This window comes from Cinclus cinclus, chromosome 2, assembly GCF_963662255.1.
Source record: "Cinclus cinclus chromosome 2, bCinCin1.1, whole genome shotgun sequence".
In the NCBI taxonomy this organism is placed as follows: domain Eukaryota; kingdom Metazoa; phylum Chordata; class Aves; order Passeriformes; family Cinclidae; genus Cinclus; species Cinclus cinclus.
Window position 1 is genome coordinate 48,304,456 of NC_085047.1, and position 22,340 is coordinate 48,326,795.

General features: G+C 38.7%; 1 protein-coding gene across 1 annotated transcript in view; it reads right to left on the reverse strand.

The window, feature by feature from the left end:
• The window catches only part of ATP8A2 (ATPase phospholipid transporting 8A2), a 187,613-nt gene that overhangs the window by 20,456 nt on the left and 144,817 nt on the right, over positions 1-22,340 (reverse strand). The gene's annotated exons all lie outside the window — the stretch shown is intronic.

Sequence of the window (22,340 nt, forward strand, 5' to 3'; positions counted from 1 at the left end):
TTAAATACTGGCCGAGTACTCCTTGTTTAAAATAAAATACTTAGGCTATGGAGAAATTTGCTGTACTTACATAATCACTCTAAGAAAATAGATGGCATCAAACTACTACAAAATCCTTACTGCTGGCAAATTAACATGATTGAAGCCAGAAGCCAACCTGATTTCCATCATGTCTGGTGAAGACCAGAATTTTCAAGGTAACTGTTTTTTGATGGATGTTCTGCTTAACTTGTGTTGCATGTTTACAGTCCCAGAATGCCAACGATATCTACTTGGCAGTCACATGACCATGATTATAATTTTACTGTCTAAATGATGCAAATACTATTATTTCATAGAAGACCTATTTAACAATTAAAATTAGAAGAGGTTGCAAAACAGACTGCAGAGTCTTCACACTTCAACAAGTATACAAACACAACTGGGCAAGCCCTGAGCAACCTAGTTTGCATTTAATATTCACCCTACTTTATCAGAACACTGGACTAGATGGACTTCAGGTTGCCTTCCAGCTTCCATAATGACACAATCCCAGGAAACAGCTTTAAGCTTCAGTGCATAGATAAACTCTTTTCAGCATTGCTGTGGATGCATCTTCTTTAAGCCTATTAATCTTGCTCAAGCACCTTTTTGAAGCACAAGCTGCTGTACTGGGTTGGAACAAAGTTTATTAGTGAACACTGAAAGAAGCTTAGGAAACAATATAACAAAGAAGAAAAAGAATTACCATTTACCAAGTAAATTGGAAACTCGAAGAACAATAGCAGTTTAAGGGTGTCCTAAACAGTTTGCATGTGAAACCATTACACTTATTAGATTTCTGAGAAATTCTGGCTACAGTTCCTTTCAAAATCCACAGTACACCATGTTACTTTGTTCAAAATTAATTCAATATTGCACATGAGAACACTCCCTCTAACCACCATTTCAACATATTTTGTGTTGCATTTATTTTACAAGCCCACGTTGCACTGGATGCACTCTATACTGCAGACCAGCCAAGTGATAACCATGCCCATTCCCTTCCCACTCCCTGAGAGCCTATGGCATCTTTTCTGACACCATTCTGTCACTCATTGGGCAGCACTCTCCTACCAGCATCATTTATTCTCTGGCTCACTTGTGCAGTATTAGTCGCCTAACAGAACAGCTCAGATAACAAGCAGTTAGCTGTATATCATCTGATCTCTTCCCTGCTCCCACCCAAAATGGATACAGAATAATGAGTGGAAAGAAAAAACACAACAAAAAACCAACCGACCAAACAAAACCAACAAGAAAACGAGACTGCGTTAAAACCTATCGCTGTTTTAATTGATGGAATATCCAAACAGACTGGGACTCTAACATGGACAGAGGCAACTTCATGGAATATTAAAATATTTACAAGATTGGACAGAATAACAAATAGGTTCAACAAGCTGTTCAAATAGGCACTGGTGCAAGACATGAAATCCACATGCTAAACAAAAGGAAAAAGTGAATCTTTTCACACAATATGTGGCTGGCCTATAGAAATGTCTCCCAGATGATGCTGTGGATGCAGAAGGCAATTTGAAAAAAAAAATCACAGAAGGAAAGCTGGAGACCAGATTAGTCTACCACTGTTCATAAACCAGAGACCAGGTTAGTTGAACTCTTATTTCTCTACTTCTTACAGCTATTATATCACCATTCTTGCTTGAAATTAGTCATCGGTTCTAATGTACTCTCATTGCTCAAGCAAGAAACAATAACACTGATTCCAACTCATCTGCTTACAGCTACACTTCGCACAGTTGGTCATCTATCTAAAATTACTTCCTGTAATTTTTTAAACAGCTGATCTTTAAAGTAGCTACTTTCTATTTATTTCTCACTATATTACTCTGAAGTTTGCACTTTTCAATACCTGCTGCCCTTCTTGCAGCTTGTAGTTTACAAGTGCCCTTGCAAGCTTTCTTAAGGGTCAACAGCTTCATTCCTTTACCACTTAGCTGAAATGCACCAGCCTAGTATAAACTGCAAAATATTTCTTAGGTTTTCTTTAAAAAAAAGAAAAAAAAAGGCCTATTTCTTTCCCATAGCCAAACATGCATTCAATGAAAAGAGCCTTTAAGCATTCACCTCACCAGCTCTGTCCAGTAAAAAGGACAGAAGACACAGTCTACATCCCAGTTTTTTATCATCAGTTCTATTGCATTGATACTTTGAAGGAATAGTCTCTAAATCTCACTCTAAGGACCCAATTAATGGCCCAAAGCAGCACACTGGCCAGTCACACTCTCACCCTTGCAGTGTTCCAGCCAGTTCTGCACATCAGTCCTTCAAAAGAAACATATGAAACCTCTTCGGTACAAAGCCTGAGGTCCCAAAAAAACCCCACAATTTATTTGGGGTGTTCAAATTAATAACTCGAGGGTTTTTTTCTAGGAGGAATCCAAGCTTTAAAAAAGCATGCTCCCAGATATTTAGTAATAGTGACCTAGGCATTTATCATCTCCAGGCTTGTTGCAGTTAATTGCAACGATGAATGAGGGCAGCAATTCTAGAAACAATAAATAGCTCACAAATCAGAAGCCTATCTGCCTTAGCTGGCAACCTGACTGTGCTCTGCTTGGTTTTCTAGATCCCACTGGGCAAAGCAAAACTTCAAAGGTTTGGTAGCAAATGATGAGGCCTTTTATAACATTGGCTCGTGCTGCTTAGGAAACAACTGTTTTCTGAAACCATAGCTTCCCACAGCCAGTCCTTCAGCAACAGACGTAGCTGATTATCCATCAAGAGGGTAAAACAAAGCAACCAGACTTTCTGTAGCTAGCCCGTGGCTAGAATACAAGCCCTAAACCAGGCACATCTAACATCTTGGATTCTTAGATTCACATTTCCCTACAAAAATATTAGCAATAATGATGACAGAACCACATAAAACTTGGGAAGCGCAGAGCTGTTAGGATGCCGTACAGAGCAGCAGACAGCCTCTCAAAGTACAAGTGAAAAACACCCACTCAACAGACCAATTCTTTCTACTCAAGATGTACAGCCCTGCCACAAATGCATGGTGCAGAATTCACTAAATACCCTGCTAACACTACATGGAGATGAGTGAATCAATACAGGAGAATACTGAGATGGCTGAGTCTGACTGGAGTAAATAGGTATTCAGCTGTCACTGTCTTGCATCTTCTGCAGCATCTTTCAACATTGAAAGAATTTTCCTTGATAGAAAAGCCTGCTTTCTACTTCAAAGGCTTATATAATTTGAATAGGCAAGAACTAACACTTAAAAAGTTCAGTTTGTGGTAAATCCAAAAGTCCAATTTGAACTCTTTTTCTTTCAGCAGTATCCACACAGGTAAAAATTATAAGTGAAAACATTTCCAACACAAGTCTTCACGCATCACAGGCTCCAAGCAGAGGGCAAAAGTTATTGCTGTTATGATGCACTGAAAAATAATGGCTATGCCTGTTTTTTTCCACAGATTCACACTACCAAAGGCCAACTGACAGAAAGACTGTGGGATACTGTCTCATATTTCCTCAATGTCTAGAGTAAATCAGACACTCTGCATAAAGCACACATTTATTTTGAATTTAACACAAGCCATAAACTGCCATGCATGGTTTAAGGACCAGCTGTTTGTAGACAGCATGGTATACCTTAAGGTCAGCAAAGGGAAAAAAACCCCAAACCCTGAACCTTAATGTTCATGTTAACAAAATGTACTAAATATATTTGAAGTTGCAACAAGCCATGCTTGACTCGGACTTGGCAAGTTTTCCTACCAGCTTACTAAGTCTGCCTGGCTTGCCAAGCTCCAGGGGTTTGCAGGGCTCAGCTCCAGTTCTGCTATGAACAAATGGACCCACAGTTATTAAACCTCTGTTCTGGCTGGAAAAAAAGAAATCTTTTCACTTCAACTATTACCTAGCTGCCAAAAAGCTGGAAAAGCTTATTTGTAACTCAGCTACAAAATATATACTTTTCTCCCAAGAAACAAGAGGTCCAATTTAAATGTAAAGAGATTCAGACCTAAGGCTGAAATCTGGGCTGATATATTGCTGTGCTTTATTATAGCAAATATTGCGAAGATGTGAAACAAGTAAGTACCATGCAAAAAGAAACTGGAACATAGCAAACTGAAAGCTAGCCCATGTTTCATGCCTTGAAGTGTGGTTGCATTCTTTAAATAAGAAACCCCACTGCTGAAGCACTCGATGCCAGCTGTGATGTGGGCACTTTGCCACTAGAGAAAGGGGAGAGGGGAATAAACCAGAGGTCAGCAGAAGCCAACAGATGGTAATATTGGTTAATACTGACTTCAGCTTCAGGCAAACTGAGGATCTCAAGGTAGAACAGTCCCACTCTGCTGTTTTGAGCTACACAGCACATCCACCTGCTCTAGAGTGTATTTTGAGAAAAGATCAAGTATTATTTTCAAAAAAATATCCCACTCAAGCAAGTTGGAAAGCGATTTTAATTGCATTATTGCTTCATGCATAATTACTGCAAAATTAATGCCTGAAATAGTATGAACTAATTTATTTAAGCACTCTAAGGCACTAGGATAGCAAATCATCTCTGTCCTAAATGTGTATATTTATGAAGGCTTGATAATAGACAGCTTAACGAGTACTAGAAATGTTTTCCCAATTTTGCTAAAGGGCACAGAAATCTAATGTAGTCAGGGTATCAACAATTGCCAGAGGCACCAATTATAGCCAGTCTGGATGCCTTTACTATTCAGAAATTAGTTAAATTCTCAAAATACCCTCTTTCGCAGCACACACACATTTTGCATGTTCTTACCAAAAAGGCTCATTTACAGTTTGCCCAATAAAGCAGGTTTGTGTGTCTCCTGTGCAGTTCATTAATAATGTATCCTGATTTAAGATCTCTCATTACAGATGTCTCTCTGAACACCAGCCTCTTATTCCTACCCAAATGCTCACAGCCTTAAAATAATCCCTTCATTAGAGAATGTACAGCACCAATTTTATAATGTAGGCAAAGTGTGTTAGTAATAAGATTTGACAGAGTAGGCATGGCTGTCTGAGACTCACTTCATTTGCTGAGGAATATTTCCCTTGCTCCTTTTATTCCCCCTAGTGTTTAATAATTCTTTGCTGAAAACAGATCGATATTTTACAACTGAAAAGAATTTGCTCTAGGCCTGGGCACTCCAAACAAGTGCCTATTCAAGGTTAAAAATCATCTCCAGTCTTCTCTGCCAGTGTTAACAATTATTTTCAAAGTTTCACACTGTTTTTGTTTCATTAAAAAAAAAAAACAAACCTATGCATTGACTGCAACACTTTGTCAAATAGATACTAGAGCAACCACTACAATAGAGGTTTTCTGGCTTTAAAGAGCAATTTATTAAATAAGCCTGAACAGCTGTTATAGCTCCTATTCTATTTCTTCTATTCCTGACTTCATATAGTTTATATTTCAGCATACTAGAGAGCACTGATTTTATCAGCTTTGTCTTTCACTGTTTACAGAAGAGGTATATGTAGAAAATTTTACTCCTTCTTTATAAAAATCGTTTTTGTTCTCCTCTTCTCTAACTGATCAGCTGCTAACATTCTTCCTCCAAAGTACATTCAACAGGACAGGCAGGTGCAGAGCAGAATGAAAGGGGGAGAGGGCAAGCGGAGCCTCACCCCACACTTGGGCTCACAATTCTTTCAATTTCATTCCTCAGAATAATTCTGAAGACTTGAAAATAAAGTAAGAATTAGCAAATATTTGGGTTTTTTCCTCAGTGGTTCCCACCAGAGAACAATTACGCTGCTTATCCCAGGAGTTTTGAGTATTGTGAAAAGATACCACACCTGCAGATGACAATGCAGCATACATAAAAAGACCTTACCACTAAGACCTAAAAAGACTGACTCTTCCAGCAACACTAATACACTAATGAATGTATTTAAAAACATGACAAAACATAGCAGACCATGCCAATGGCTTTTGTTGGGTAGTGGTTTACTTTTTTTTCTTTGTTCCTGGAGTTACATGAACATCTAATCAGTGTGCTAAATTATCCTATTCATGTTTACGTCACTGGTAAAATGAAGTCACAGCCCATTAAAGCACATTTTACAGAGCTGCAATGTAATTATTGTTTTTTTAATCTTATGAAATCACATAGAGAAAAGGTAGGCTATTTCTCCATCTCTTTTGGTGTGAAGTGTTCCAGGGAATTAATATTTCTCTAGCACATTAACTGCTGCAGAAGCAAGCCTATGATAATGTGATTGGAAATGGCCTGCCCTGCCAAAGGGCAGATGTACTTGTCAAAAGATGTGGTTAAACTTAGCAATTCTTCAGAACATTTCCCTTTTACAAATATAGACAACTCTATTCCAGGTTTATTCTTCATCCTTCCTTAAGTTTTCTGAAGAAAGCTGACACTGCTACACTAGGATTTTCATACATATATATGGGACACCCTTGAAGTCACAGGACTCATATAGAGACTTGTCAAAAAACAAATTAAAACCCAACATGGTTCAGTCAAGCCCTACCACGACACAGAGTTTCAGCATATCTGCATGGCCAAAGGGGTCTAAACCCACAGCTAGAGAAAAGCCACCAGGACGGATAATGCTGGGAATTGCCAATCATTATCCTACAAAACAACCAGAGTGTCCTGCTCTGGCTGGGAGTCGGTCTGAAAGGAAACAAGGCAGGACCTTGCTGTCCACATCCTCCTCCCATCTGCAGCTTAGGGAGTGAGGAGGGCTCAGCTTCTTGGTGTGCAAGCTGGGAACATCCCACCAAGCCACACAGTTTGCTGAGCAATGGAAACACGTGCTATGGACTCCCAGGGCCACGAGCCTTCCTTTACAAAGCAAACAACTGTAAAGAAAGGTTTCCACTGACATGGACATCATCCTTATGCACACAGCAGCAGTGACTACAGGGTTGGAGTCAATTCAGGCATGTTAACATGTCTTTGGGGAGGGTTGTTTGGTGGATTTTTTGCCTGTTGGATTTACCTAATCAACTTCTTTAACTGCCCTTGAGTACTAGCACATCACCATGGAACTGAGAAGTACAATATGACTATTACGAGCTTATGGTATCTCCTCAGCATATAATCATGACAGACTGGTCTTGATACAAGTTTCACAATTGTGTAATTGACCCATATCACACACACACAAGATAAGGACATGCTACTATACAGTTTTAAATGACCTTCTGGCTTTTATGAAGTTAAGTGGTAACTTTAACCTCCAATAACATAACAGAAGTGCTTTGGATTTGTTATTCCTAATTTGTTCTTCAGTGCTGAAATAAATGAAAGAAAGAAGTTTAACTATTTACATTCATAGGTGAGAAAATGCCAACAGTTTCAGGTAACTTACCCTCCTGAAATTCTGCTGGGCACTTGGAGTCCACTATGAAAATGTATGTCCAATAGAAAGAAAAGCAGTATTTGAAATAGAAGATTAGGGAATTGTGGAAGAAAAGATGTGACCATAACCCAAGTAAGGGCAATGGAAAGAAAGCACAGAAATGGCTACAAAACCATCAACCAGTCTGCTACCAGTCACAGAAGCAGAAGGAAAGCCAACAAAACACACATCACTCTGTGAGTGAAGCCTGATATGAGTAAAGCCTGATAATGAGTCAAAAGTGAGGCTGAACACACCAAGGCTCTTCACACCTGGGATGTGCACTAGGGATCACTGTAACTTGAATGAAACACATCACCACAGAACGTAGCAACTAAATATTTTCACACCTCTCATACCAAAGCAAAACCAGACAGAGGCCAGGAGCTATGACACACATCTAGCCCTAGAAATAAGCACAGAAAATGCAACGTACCCCCACTACCAAACATTCTTGGTATATTTGGGAAGGGGAGAATGGAAACTATGTAAAGATTTTTATGAGTGAAGAAGCATTAAGCCTTTAGGGGTATAGGATATCAGAAAGGAGCAGGATAGGTATTTAATTAGAGAAAGAAATGTATTGAATGGTATAATTAATTAAGAAAATTGTACTACTTTTGCTCTTAGTTTCTTTCATTTCACAGCACTGTGTAGCTGGCAGTTTCCATTTAACCTCTGTGTAGTTTAACAGAGTTACCAATCCACACTGAAATGCATTCATTTATACCTGCATAGGACATAATGAGCAATGGGATAAAAAGCAATAAGGAAATTAATATTAATTTACTGTAGTTAAAATATAGTTGTGCATTCTTATTTCCTGGATAGGAACCCATGCAATGTGTTAGGTAATCAAAATTATATTAAAATTTCCAAGGATGAGATGCAATCCCAGTACTGACTGAATAAAACTGAGAGTGACCAAGACCCTGACTGTTACTATTCAGCTCCTATTTTATAGGACATTTCACTTCAATTTTTTCCCTTCTTACTTTTATTTGCAGAAGTCCCTTATGTTACAGTTATAAATGCAGGTTCACAGACTGCTTTTCTTGTCACCACATAAAGGAATCCTACTGCAGAGCTGCTGAATTAAGTGTAATAGGAGCAGTTCTGTAGCAAGGTCATTTTAGGTCTGGAACCGCAGTCCCCCTAGGATTCCCTGTTACGGCTACGTGAAGGGCCAGGTTTCCCTTGCAAGTCTGTTTCTCCCCCCTTCCTCCCTATGAAATAAAATCCAGTCTCTGTAAGACCTTGAATTAAGCTACTTTTATCCAGGAAGTTTATATGAAGTTTCCTGACAGCTTGGAACCCAAGGAAAATAGCAAAATTAGCAAAAGAAAAGGCAGCCCACTATAGAAACTGCAGCTCATCTTCTGTCATACTAACAAAAGTAAACCTTTACAGGGGTAATCCCAGGAGCAGCCAATGTTTCTCATTATCTACATCCCTATTAGCATTTCAGCACAGAGACAGTGCTGCTAGCCCAAAACTACCAGGGCACACGAAGCAATCTGAAAAGCTTCCTAGTATTTTCATTCCATTGTTATTAATACATCAATTTTCTTGGTCAATGGGGCAGTCTAATAACAGACAGGACCTAGCATTTTGTTTTGTACATAGCTGCTTTAAAACATGCTACCCCTTCCCTTAAGCTTCAAAACTAGTACAACAAAAAAATCTGTCCCCTGTTCTCCTTGCCTCACCTCTCATGTAGAAAATACATACATTATTGGTAAGTTAAGTCTACATTTATTGCTTTACATGCTGGCAAAAACTAAAAGAATTGGATCCTAAACATATTTTGCCAAAATACACAGCACATTGTAAACATGTGCAATCACTTTACTGTTAAATTACCTATTGATGTACTTCTCACTACAGAAATAATGTTTGAACATTAGGAAAGTGGCTAGCTTGCTTTCCCTTCAATACATACAAAGAAATTCTTGGGGTGTCTTTAAAACATTTGCTGTATCTTCTGATAGAGCTGTGTACAAAGCCAAAGTTTTTCTTTGCTAGCTAGGAAAAATACCTTAGAGAAGAAAAACCTAGAAGCTCACAGGTAGGAGCAAAGCATTCCTATGATTCCTAAATTCAGTCTAAGATTTCATTACATGGCTTTAGGAAGGTATTGCACACTCACTCATTACATCAAGCACACAGAAAAGACTAATTCTTTTTATGAATGTCTCTCCTACAAGGGCTGGGTAATACAGGAGAGACTATGGCAGACTGATGATGTTTGCTACAAACCAATTCTTAGTTTCACATCCTTCTGCAGATTTTTAACCCGAGAGAGTTAACTTGCACCATCACCTTCTTGCTGAGTGAACTCTTCAAGACAAATGACCACCAAATTGCCCCCAGACAAGGGCTAGGGATATGCCTCTGCTTTCTCTTTATAACAAGTTCCTCAAAACCACAGTAAGATTATATAACAATGAAAATCTGAGATGACACTCACAGGAATGAAGTCTACAAGTGAGGTTTGAGCTTCGGCAATGCTCTAAAGAGCAACTCTGAGAATGAAGATGCATTTACCACCTTTTACACAACACAGGAAAATAATAATGATGAAAGACTAGTTACAAGCTTACTTAAAAATTAGCAAATACATATAAACTGTGAAACGCTATTTGTACAAGACCCCAAAGCTATTTGGGACACCAAATGAACTTCCAACCCAAGCAGAATTTCCACAAATGAACTAGCGTAGAGAAAACAAGTGCTGCTAGCTTCTAATACTGCAGAAAATGGGAGGCAGGGACATGTATACAGAAAGCACCCATACCACAATTCCAGTGATCTAGCTGCAGTACACATCCCTTCTACCACTCCAACAGCAGCTGTACCTCAGAACTAGATTCAGGTACACAAAAGAACCTGAAGAGTACAAGAAGGAATAAACAGATGCATTCAATTTCCAAGCCAGATGAATTAAATGCAGGGAAGATGCATATTTATTCCCTCTTAATGAATTCTTGGGACAATGCACTCTTTAGAACACAGCAGAAGAATGTTCAAAAGACATTCTTCTGCATGGAAACCACATATTCTGCAAAAACTTGTCCAACTAAATTATAGTCATAGTTTCCCCCTTCTTGCCTTCTCCCTTCATTCTAGGTAGGAATAGAATATGCCTTTAGCAAAGTAGCTCTCCTAGGTACAGCATATATCCATTCAATACTGGAGTGGAGACAGTAAGACCTTTAAAAAAATCCAAAAGAACCCCAACAAAAAACAAACAAACAAACAAAAAAAAAACAAAACAAAAAAACAAAAAAACACCCCACCTTCACAACACTTTATGTAAATTGAAGGCAACCAGAAAATAGGAGTAATCAGCTGTATAGGGAAACTTTTGTTCATGTAATATGCAATACAGAATCTTTCCTCCTTGGAAGCTTGATAACTAAGATCACGGTTACTGGGGAAAGGGTTCAGCTCCCTGAAGAAGCATCTCAGTCCCACCAATAACTGCAAATGCTAACTTGGCATAAGAGCATCAAGACAGTCATACTCATACAAACAAATGGCCAATCCCACCCAGGTGCCTATTTTTAAAAGCACATGCATGCATTCCAAGCCCAGGAAAGAGTATGAACCACACAGCCTCTGCAGTATCTGCAAATATCCAGCTCTGCAGATTTTCCAAGCCTCCTGTGCCTTGCCAGTGGAGTAGTTCTATTCAAGTTCAAAGTTCTATTCCTTTGTGACTTTCTTGTTTCCTCTTAAGCCCTTGTAAACATCCTGCAACAGTAACTTGTTTTAAATATGATTTAACCTGCGGGTTTATCCAAGAGAATGAATGGGAGTTGATGTTACATGTGCCATGCTGTGAACTTGCCATATCAAATGAATGCTCTTGATCTGCTGAACAGGTGCTTTGTTCTTCATTTTTATATTATTCATGGGATACTCAGAGTTGCCAGTACTCAAAAGGAGTCATATAAACTGATTTCTTCAGAGAAGCACCCTGTTCTATGAAAAGTTACCCAAAAGTAGGCCTGGCAACTCCTTCCTTCTGGTTGCATGCTCCCTTCCATCTCTGGTTGCATCTCTAACAGCTGGTGGAAGGGAAAAGCCTGTGTGAGATTCTATACAACCTAAGTATGTGTTTTCTTGTCTGTGGTCTGTTTCTTGATATCTGAACTCGAAGTCTGGAAACATGTGAAACAATTGCAATGTATTTCTGGGGTCAGGGTGGAGATTTCAGATTTCATTTTTGCTCTGTTTCAGAAGCATAAAAAAATATTTTGATCTTAAAGAGGGCATGTTGATTGTGAGGTAATTCAGATTATTAAACCCAAGCTGCTGTAGCCTTTACATTAGGAAATACTTCCTAACCTGTCAAATCCTCATTCCCTCAAGAGGAAAATATTCAGTAGTATTCAATTAGGACATTGTAGAATCTGAACAAAAGGGACATGTGTTCATGCTAGAACCTGACACAAGTAAGACAAGCAAGACAGAGGATAACTCCCCAGGAATGATGGAAGGCACCAAGGACCAAACATTTGTATGTTAGCACCTTGCAAAGGTCTTCCAGCCTTGTACAGACCAGGAATTAGCAGTGTCATACACACAGTGGCTCTGAGTGGCTCTCTGGGGCTTTTCCTCAGGGGAATAAAACCTCAACTTTGAATGGCAACTTCTGAATGACAAGATCACTAATGTAAGTAACCATTGCCGTCTTAAAACACTCTTGAAGAGCTAACATTACAGCAGTGAAAATGGATTGATCACTAATGCTGGGGATTAATCAAGATGAAAAGTTTTGCACTAAAAACATTAATTATATTTGTAATTTACCTGAAAAACATGTCATTTGCTAAGGGTAGAGAGTCTGACATTTAAATTCTGGATGCATTTCTCCACAATTGGTTGGCTGTGGCTGCCTGTAATGGTACATTCTCTTTTGTTAAAATTGAGTGACTGAGACAGAACCCAATGTAAAGTGGTTTCACGTTTTCTCTAATATCTGAGTAGTCCAAGTATAACAACAAGCTTTTCCCCCCACCTTTCAACTTTCAGAGCTAAAATCCCCGAACAGTGAAGTGAAGGCTATTTCTGACATCCTCTTTCCCTTCATATAGTCATTCAAACTATAAACAAATGTTCCCTTGCCTGCCATACGGGCTTGTCTACACAAGGAAGTTACAGTGGTTTAACTGTGATGTGATTGTAAATCCACTTAAATTGGTTCCAAATGTTCTGTGAATGCTCTAAGGCTGATTTAAACTGAAATGATAGCCCAGATAGCTTGTTTCATGAATTTAAAACCTGCATTTAAAACTGAGTTGATTGTTGTGCTGCAGTATGGAAGACAATCTTGAATGAAACATCAAGTCTGTTGCGATACCCTATTCAGACTTGAAATGACTTTCTGAGAAAATGCTCCTGAGAGACTGGAGGCTGGGAGATCCCTATGCAGCACAAGGCTGGCTTACTTTGTTCAGTTTTAGATGGGTTTCTGGTGTCTTTTGAAGAAGCAATAGCTATGCTGTGTTTTTCACTTCTTCCAGAGAGCTGACTGCTAGTCTCAGACACTGATGGGTTTGTGTCCACACTGCCCAGCATCAGCACCTGGATGAATAGTAGGTTAACTGTCTTGTGGCCTTTTGTGCTTGGTCTGAGTAGGCCAACTGTGTGGAGTTTTTTAAAAAACTTTAAAGGGCTAGAAAGAATGAAGTTTGTGTTCATAGCATTAGTGAGGTCTCATGGTGTGGATATAGCACAAGGTAGGAGGATACTTAAGGGTACTAAGCCTACCAACACGATTCAAAGGACTACACATGATGAGGGTGACAGTTCTCAGAGTAGCTGTGGACCATATGCAGTGAAAAGCATTTCATAGCTTAAATGCTTTTGCCACTGGACAATCTTTCTTATGCTTAGATTAAAAGACTACTTCTCTTATCTCTTAGCACCATTGTTTAGCAAAAATATTTTTTCCCCCATCCTGGCCCCAAAAGATCTGGGATACCACTCTATTTCATATATATTGATTACCAGCCTTATTTTCTAGGGAGAGTTGACCAAAAAAAAAAAAAAAAATCCAAAAAAAAAAAAAAATCTATGGTTACACCAAAGTGTTTGATATTGCCAATTAACCAGTTTTTCGACATGTTGAAATTTGTGGAGAGGCAATCCCTCAACTTTGACTCACCATCCTGTTTATAATGTTCCTTTCCCTTCCTAGCCAGGTAGGAATAAACCACTGCACTGTCAACCGCTGCACTATCTCCTCCTTCATGGAGAGGCTTGCACTTGAGCCCAGTGTTTTGAGCCCATCTAAAACTCTTAGTCAAAAGTTCTGGGCTGCCCCCAAAAGTACATTACATTTTTTTTACACGTTTCCAGACTTCAAGTTCAGATATCAAGAAACAGACCACAGACAAGAAAACACATACTTAGGTTGTATAGAATCTCACACAGGCTTTTCCCTTCCACCAGCTGTTAGAGATGCAACCAGAGATGGAAGGGAGCATGCAACCAGAAGGAAGGAGTTGCCAGGCCTACTTTTGGGTAACTTTTCATAGAACAGGGTGCTTCTCTGAAGAAATCAGTTTATATGACTCCTTTTGAGTACTGGCAACTCTGAGTATCCCATGAATAATATAAAAATGAAGAACAAAGCACCTGTTCAGCAGATCAAGAGCATTCATTTGATATGGCAAGTTCACAGCATGGCACATGTAACATCAACTCCCATTCATTCTCTTGGATAAACCCGCAGGTTAAATCATATTTAAAACAAGATATTGTACTCAAAACTGCTGTGCCAGATTTCCCCCAAAGAACAACAGAAGAGGAAAGAGAAGATTGGTAGTTACAGGTTTTAATTGCACTCATTGTTAAGGTCTCTCAAATGAGGTGTAATAAACTCACAAAAAAGTTGTTTCTCATTTGGATGGAAATTTAAAAGCTTTCAAGGTTATTTCTAATACAGCACAAGTATTCTTCTCAACACAGCACTAGATTTAAAACTACAACCAACAATTTCAATGTTTTATAAAGCAGAACTATATACTGTGAAGTAAATCCATTGCCACAAAGCAATTTATACATTGGCTAATTAAAAAAAAAAAAAAACAATGCACACAAGTACATCACAAAAGCATATTGCAAGCTATTTCTCACAACAGAAAGGTCTCCTACTTGCCATAGCCACTACAGACTTATTTCCCTTATCCTGCTCTGCATGCTTTACCATCAACATGACAAAGAGATATTAGAAGCAAATTATAGATTCCAGTGTTCCAAAAAGCCACCAAAGACAGTCGTATCACATCAGAGTGAGTAGATCACCTTTCCACACTTACATTTTTAGTAATTCCTCCCTCCCACAGTTTATACCAGATTAAGACAAAAAAAACCTTTGTCAAACTGATAAGACTTATGAAATGGTACCATAGTTGATGCTACAATATAGTAATATGATCAAGTTACTTACATTTATGGAAATCTTAAAATAACCTCTTAGCTACACACAGCTTAGTTGTTAGCATTTGAAGGCAAACCTAAACCTTGCTCATTAAGAGCTTCGTCTATAGAAATAGTTAATTTGATTACCTTCCTGATTATTAAGAATTTTTTTCTAATATTAAGGTTTGAAGGTTCTAAAAAGTGTTACTAAGATCACTGTCAGCATCAAAGTACAAAAGACAGGGAAAGAGCAGGGTTTGCACCTGTGAAAAGGCATGGGTTTTTTTCCAATCCTGGCACCTGGAGTATATAGGAATTCACCTGAGATTAAAGAAACAGCAAAGAGAAAGCACTTCCTCTCTTCTACAAAAATTAGGATCTGAACATTCAGATGGGTACTCTGTGAGAATTTTTGAGTAAATGTAAAAAAAAAAAATTGAAAAGTACAAGGAAAAAAAAGGGCCTTGTGCTTAGCAGTGGTTGCTGCTGAGAGTGAAGAGTGAACAGAAGCTTTTGGCTTTTATTTCCCCCCCTTTGTTTTTTAAGTAAAGCCGACTTATAAGCCTTCTGCAAAGAGTCCTATAGTTGAATAATTTAGCCCATAGATGATGCTTTATTAATGGCATGCTTCAGACGTTATCACCGGAAAACTGGATAGAAGCCCAGATGTCTGGTTTAAGACCATTTTTATTTCTTACATTTTCAAAACATTGCATGGGGCTTTAGCTGCACGATTCAGACTAACTTAATGAGAGTCATGCAGCTATGCCTGCATATGTTGCTTTGAAAATAGAGAAGCACTGGTTTGGGTTTTGCTTTTCTGAAGCTCTCCCTGGAGCGATTTAAAGGTGTTTTTTCCTCTCAGTCTTTTCTCTAAAGGTCTTCTACACTTCACCTCACCATGTCTGGCAGATCAAGAGCTGACATTTTAGACACCTCATTTTTCTGAAGACTCCACTACTCTGGCCTTGCGTGGTACCAAAAAACCAAACAGTAAACTGGCAGGCAATTAAATTTAGCCCATTGTGTGTATGTACTCAATTTAACTGCAATGGGTTACTTCAAATCAGAACAATTCTGTGGGCACTGAGTGGAGTTACAACTTGGTATGAACATATGTCACTTGTTATGATTGATTACTACTTACTGTAAACCATTTTAATATCCACAGATGAACAAACTTAATATAGGTTATTCAGGTTCAAATCAAAACTTTAGTAAATATTGTATTACATAACACACATCTCTATTGGAAAGCCATGCCATTAATCATACGTTAAGGAAAAAGAGAACCATACATATAATTTACAAGCTATTTAATAAAATAACATTGTTATATTTCTGTTGATAAGCTATAAGAATAATTTTACTGCATTCTCATCCTTTCCAATAACTGAAAATACAGATTTTCTGACTTTCTTTCATTTTCTTTAAACATGAGTGTTAATCTTCCCCTTTCTGAGTTTATGAATTGGCTGTTAAAGCAAGGGCCTGCCCCATTCAGCTGGCAGTTTGCAAATCTGCCTTCAGATCCAAACATATTAAATCTGATAAAGGATCAGGACTTCCCTCTAAACCTCTCAATTCTGCAGCAACATCGTAACAGAAGAGTAAAGTGGAATATGAAGACTCACTTCTACATTTTCAAGGCTCATATTTTACAGAAAGAAATCATACAAGACACCAAGCAAACACTGAAGTTCTGAGAGAAAGAGCAAGCAACACAAGTGGAATCACTTCAGGGAAGCCTGGATGGGAAAACACATAAATACTGTGAAGAAAAAAGATGACCCGTGGTAAGCCAGCAGGAATAACTTCAGAGAACAAGCAACAGCAGCACAAGGCTTCCTTTCCTTCATATAGGAAAGAATGACATGTACACCAACACTAATGATGCATAAGCTACACTTCTGAACTGTATATATAATCTACGTGATAATTACAAAAGCCATGACCCCCTAGAAAACCCTCCAGAAGTTTGGAGATCCTCCTGATCCTGACCAGTGGTAACATGACAGAGACTATCACAGGCACGACAATGAGCCTGTAGGGCTCATTACTTGTAGGGTTTAGCTGGAAGGGCATCTTCTTAAAGTTTTCCACATTTCCTAAGATCCCTCTGTCCTGGGCTCTAGAGAGACTCATTCTCACTAAAAATGTACACACAGTACAACTTGTGTCACCCTAACGACAATCTGTCATCCTTCAGAAATTCCCTAATTGTCAGTTTTGGATATTATTGAATAAATTATTTAGTGCACTGAAACACTATGGAATACGATCTTTCTATATTCGGGTGGCTTAGGCTTTTGTATTCTTTATGAAAGAGACTAGGTTTCAGCACATGTCCAAAAACAGGTTAGAAAGACAGGCAAACAGCCTTGAGAGATAATGTGTCAAATCTAAACCACTACACCAGTGCAGAGAAATGTAAAAAAAGTATGAAACTGCCCCAATTCTTCCCCAGAGAGTAAGTATGATATTTCCCTCCTAATTCCAGTCACTACAGTAAACAAATGGTAGTGAAGATCAGTTTTCTGGTGTCTACCAACAAGATGGCCTTTTGACAAAACTGTCTTCCAACATTAAATCAATATCATCTCAAGAACATGCATATTTCCTAGAAAAAAAAAAACAAAACAATATTTTCAAGCTCTTCTTGACCTTTACCTTAAACTTTATATTACTATAAAGCAAGTGTCAGTACACCAGAGAAGTGACCACAAATGACTTGTTGCTGCAAAAAGTTGTCATTCTAGGAAAAAAGGAAACAGTGAGATGGCTGAATTTTTAACTTTCTTTTCAGAAGCACCAGGTAGGAATATTTTATACTCATACCACAGAGGCAATTCATTTGGCTGCATCAGATCAATTTCCCTAAGGCTACAGATATAATTTAGAAGATTTTATTAATATAAAATTCAATAAATAATTCTTGTTTCAGATTTCAGGAAATAACCACCACAAACTGAAATACTGAAAATATTAATTGCAGTATGCTTGTTCTGTTCTATTCCTTTTAAATTTTCATTAGCAACTGATTTCTTTTAAAGATGAGGAATACTGGGAATTACTGAGTCTGACACACTGCAGTCTCCCGTTGTACATACAAGGGGGATTTCAAAATAGTTTGGGAGCAGTTTTAAGCAGGAGTAATGCAAACATAGAAATAGCTCCTCTTTGAGAAATACATCAAGGATACAAAGAGACATGTGCATCCAAGGAATCCAGTTCAAAATGCTTTTCAGGAAATAACTGAAATTCACTAATCAAGAGATAGTAAGACTTTATAAATTTTAATTTTTACAGTGTTATCTCACAAGACTGCTCTCATTACCAAACTGCAAAAGACAAGGTCAGGACAACTTCATATTTTCAATGGAAGCAGGAACTATTTAAATGCAATACAATAGCCATTTTTTAAGATATCATTCTTCATACACTGTTAAGCAGGCAGCCATCTGCCAAAAATGCTTTTTGAAATGAGATACATATCACTACAGGTTTATTTTATTATAACATTTTATTATAACAGTATTGGCTTATGTGACTAATGCCAGTGGGTGTGGGGGAAATAAGTGAAGCCTGGCAGGAGAAAATCTGTCTGTCCCCATTTATTAAAATTAAATAGTAATTGCCTCTGTTCAAACAGAAGAGAGCAGACATTTGCTGCCCACCAGAGTGGCTTCCAGCTATACCTCCAAATGGAGAAATATGATAATTAAAGTTTTATCTATCTTCATTAATTTTAACGTGACACCAGATGTAGGGAGTACTGCTAGACTTCATATTACAAAAATGTGTGCAGCAGCAACTTTCCTTACAAATGAGAAACAACCACAAGCAGAGTTTATTGTACACTTTTATCATTTACTGCTGCTTCAGAGCTGCAATAAAGATGTGCAGATTTGTATTTTCATAAGAAAGCAATAACAAATTTAGTAACAAATCTCATGTGGATACCGATGTGGGTAAAGGGAGCACCAGAAACTTCTCATGACATGATTCCCCACTGACATAATAGTAAAACAAGTAATAAGACAGAATTAGTCAAAAGAACCAAAACAGTCAACATCCACCCAAGAAACCAGAGTCAGTCACCAGCACATAGACTGTGATGCAGTCAGCTACATGAAGAGTGACAGGCAATGACCAGCGGACTTGTGCTGAGTTTCTCAAGAAGACAGCTCTCAGGAGATCATAATTTACTTATCTGGCAACCTGCTCTATAGGGAGCAAAGTCATACTAAAAAAAAGAAAAAACAAAAAAAAAACAAATCAAGCTTTTGGGAGAGACTTTCATGCTCGTGAGTAGCTCTCAGTGAGCATGGTTATCATAACAGTAAGTAGAGTAAGTCTCAGTCATTAGAAACAACGCAAGTTCCAGCAGTGTATCTGGGGGCCAAGATCAGCATGCTAAAAGTTGCATTATTCTGTGTGTCATCCTTTTTAAAATGCAAACAAGGTAAAGATTTCATTGCTGAAGAGACAACAGTTGCTCTCCTCAGGAAGGGAGGTAAGTTAAAAGGGAGAGCTTTGTGCCTGTCCAAATGCCACCTCCCCTCCCCCCCAGCCAAACTGGGCTCTATAAACCCCGCAGAGACCCTTCAGAGACCACCATCACACACTCCCCTTCCTTCACCAAGTCCAAGAAAGGAAGGTTTGCTAGGCTTACTTGTAACTTTTTACATTGCCAGAAGCCCAGTACATAAGGATTTCCAATCCTAATCCATATTTCAGCATGTTCCACTTTCATTCTCATGCCTTCCCTACAACGCTTTCTCAGCAGTATCAGTCACTTTGAAGAGAATGGCAACTCTCATGTCTGGCATCCCTTGAAGCACTGTCCTGGTTTTAGGTAACATTCCTGCTTCTTCCTCTAGATTTACTGCTCCTAGCTTCTTATTTCAACTCAGTATAAATCAGGGGCTGCTTAAAAAGTAGTAGTAACTGCTTCCAGAGAAATAAAGTCTGCCAGAACTTTTCTCTGCTATCATTTTATCACTCCTCCACTGCAGAAAGAGCTTGTATTTTAGCACAAACCAGCTCCTCCTTGTTGCCCAGATGGCCTAATGCACATTCTTAAAGATTTCCACATACATACACCCCACAAATCACACATCATAAAATCCAATAATCATGCATACATTTTGCTAAAATGACAGTCTCTGATGCATTCTCAGTTTTTGCGATATCACAGCTTCTTTGTGCACATCAACAATATGTGACTGACATAGGGAAAGGTTTTCTTTATTCAGTATTGGGATCAACTACCACTTTTCAACTTCCTTCCCTCTTCTTCCTCAGATCTGTGTTTGGAATGCCTTTGAGTAAAAGATACCCTGACAGCCCAAAAGGGAAAAACTGGCTAATTTAAGTTTCTAAGCAGTTATGCCATGGAGATTACTAGGGTTATAATGACAACCAATTCATGCCCTACATTTGCTCCTCCTCTCCAAATTCGCTGTCTTTTCTGCAGATATACATAAGCAAAAGCTCCCATATTGGCTTACTAAAATAACATGCAAAGTCTGATGAAAGTCTATACCTCTGTCAGAAGAGCAGGTCCTTTCTCTTGTCCAAGGGCTCCTGTGTATACCAGGAAGGTAACCTGGCTGAATTCTAACCTTAAAGCGACCATCCTGCAGCTGTGCAAACAGTAATGCCTTGGCAAGAAAGAGAGAAAAGAACACACCCCTGGGGAGGCACGAAGATCAGCCTGCCCTTTTTAATGGCAATGCACGTTCATGTCGGATTAAAGCAGAGCCCACTTGTGGATTCAAGTGATGGTGAAAGCACAGCCCAGTGACGGGTACAGCAACATCCACCACACAGCAGGAGGGACTGGGACTTGCTGAGGGAAGTGGCACCTAGGAGGTGAGCAATGCACAAAGCTCCCAGTGGAGCAAGCTGCTGGACCCACTGAAAGAATGTGGCATGGTACCACCAACACAGACTGCAGCAGACAAACAAGGACTAATAATGCCACTATAGAAGTCGCAGCTTAAAATTTCCTTGATGTCATGCATTTACATATTCAACACCAGGAAACAAAAAAAAAATGGGGGAAAGTGGAGCAACTCAACAGTCTAACCCTATACTGTCTGCTAATCAGGATGTATTAATGGGCATAAACACACTTCCGAGTAGTACAAAGCCACACGTCATTTTTAAGGCTGATGAATACGAGCTGACACAAAGCACAGGCTGAGTGTCACATTGCTTTGCTGCTCCAGACACCTGTCACTCCTTGGCAACAAAAGGGAGAAAAGGTCAGGACACTGTTAGCAAAATGAAAAGGGAGACTCACTTTTCTACCAAAATTGAACTTGACAGGAACCATCATCAGAAATAATGCTGAGAGATTCAGGTGTTAGTGACTACTGAAGGTTTAAAGGTTTGCTGCTATTGAGCTGTGTATGTATTTTAGTCAGTTACCATTAAAAATCAATCTGCATTGTCATTTACTAAAAAGACAGCATTATTTGGGGTTGGATGAGAAAATACAGTATTGGATTCCTTTTCTAACATATCCAGTATTAATGCAGTTGATAATACATACTTTTTCTGAATCCCTGAAGAAGCTACATACAGCTAAGGCTAATACATTCCATCTCCCTCCTTTCCAAATGCATTCATGCAAAAGCAATCAAGGAAATAAATCCAGAAAGAAGAAAGTAAGCAAAATAATTTTGTCATGTTTAAAAGCTGGCAGACCAAGTTTTGACCTTCTTCACTCTTCTGAAAGCAGGAAGCCACCAGCGGTACTTCATTTCTTTGTCTTGATGGAACAGAAACAGGTTGTAACATACACCCAAACATGCACCAAGAACACTTAGCTCTTGTTTTGCCACTGAATGGGCACCTCTGCCTTTTGGGGTATACTTTTGGGGTTTTAGTGCTTAAGCCCTTGATTACTGCCATTTATATTCAACATTGAAGTATACCCACAAACATGTGTTAAGAAGATGGTTGTCTCAGTCTAAGTATTAGTCCTGAATCTTCTCAGCCTTGTCTGACACAGACCTCATTACACAAGGCTGTGAATCCTGGCTCAAAAAAAAAAAAACCCAAGAAACCCCATTGCTCCAGCATGCCTTTATTTCACAGCAGTTACACTTAAATTGCAATGGCTCATGAAAGAAATCAGGTTCAAAACAGTGAGGGAGAAGAGAAGTAACAAGACTTTATGAATTGTCAATGGAATATCAGGGGCAGGAGCTACAACTGGCTAATTTTTGACATCTTGGTAAAGAAAAGTGGATAACTCAAAAGCAACAATATCAGTAAATAGTGTAATTTGGTATTTCTAGTGCATTTTACATGTTCTAAATTATTTCACTGAAAAGAGATAGAGGAGATATAAGGAGTTATGAAAAGCAATTACACATTCTACTGAGCACAGAAATAACCAGAATCATATCAACAGCCATAGCTATCTGCAAGGACTCAACATCTCACTTCTGAGGGAAAAGACAACCTGTTTGGACAGGTTACTCAAAGTTTTCACACCTGCTGTG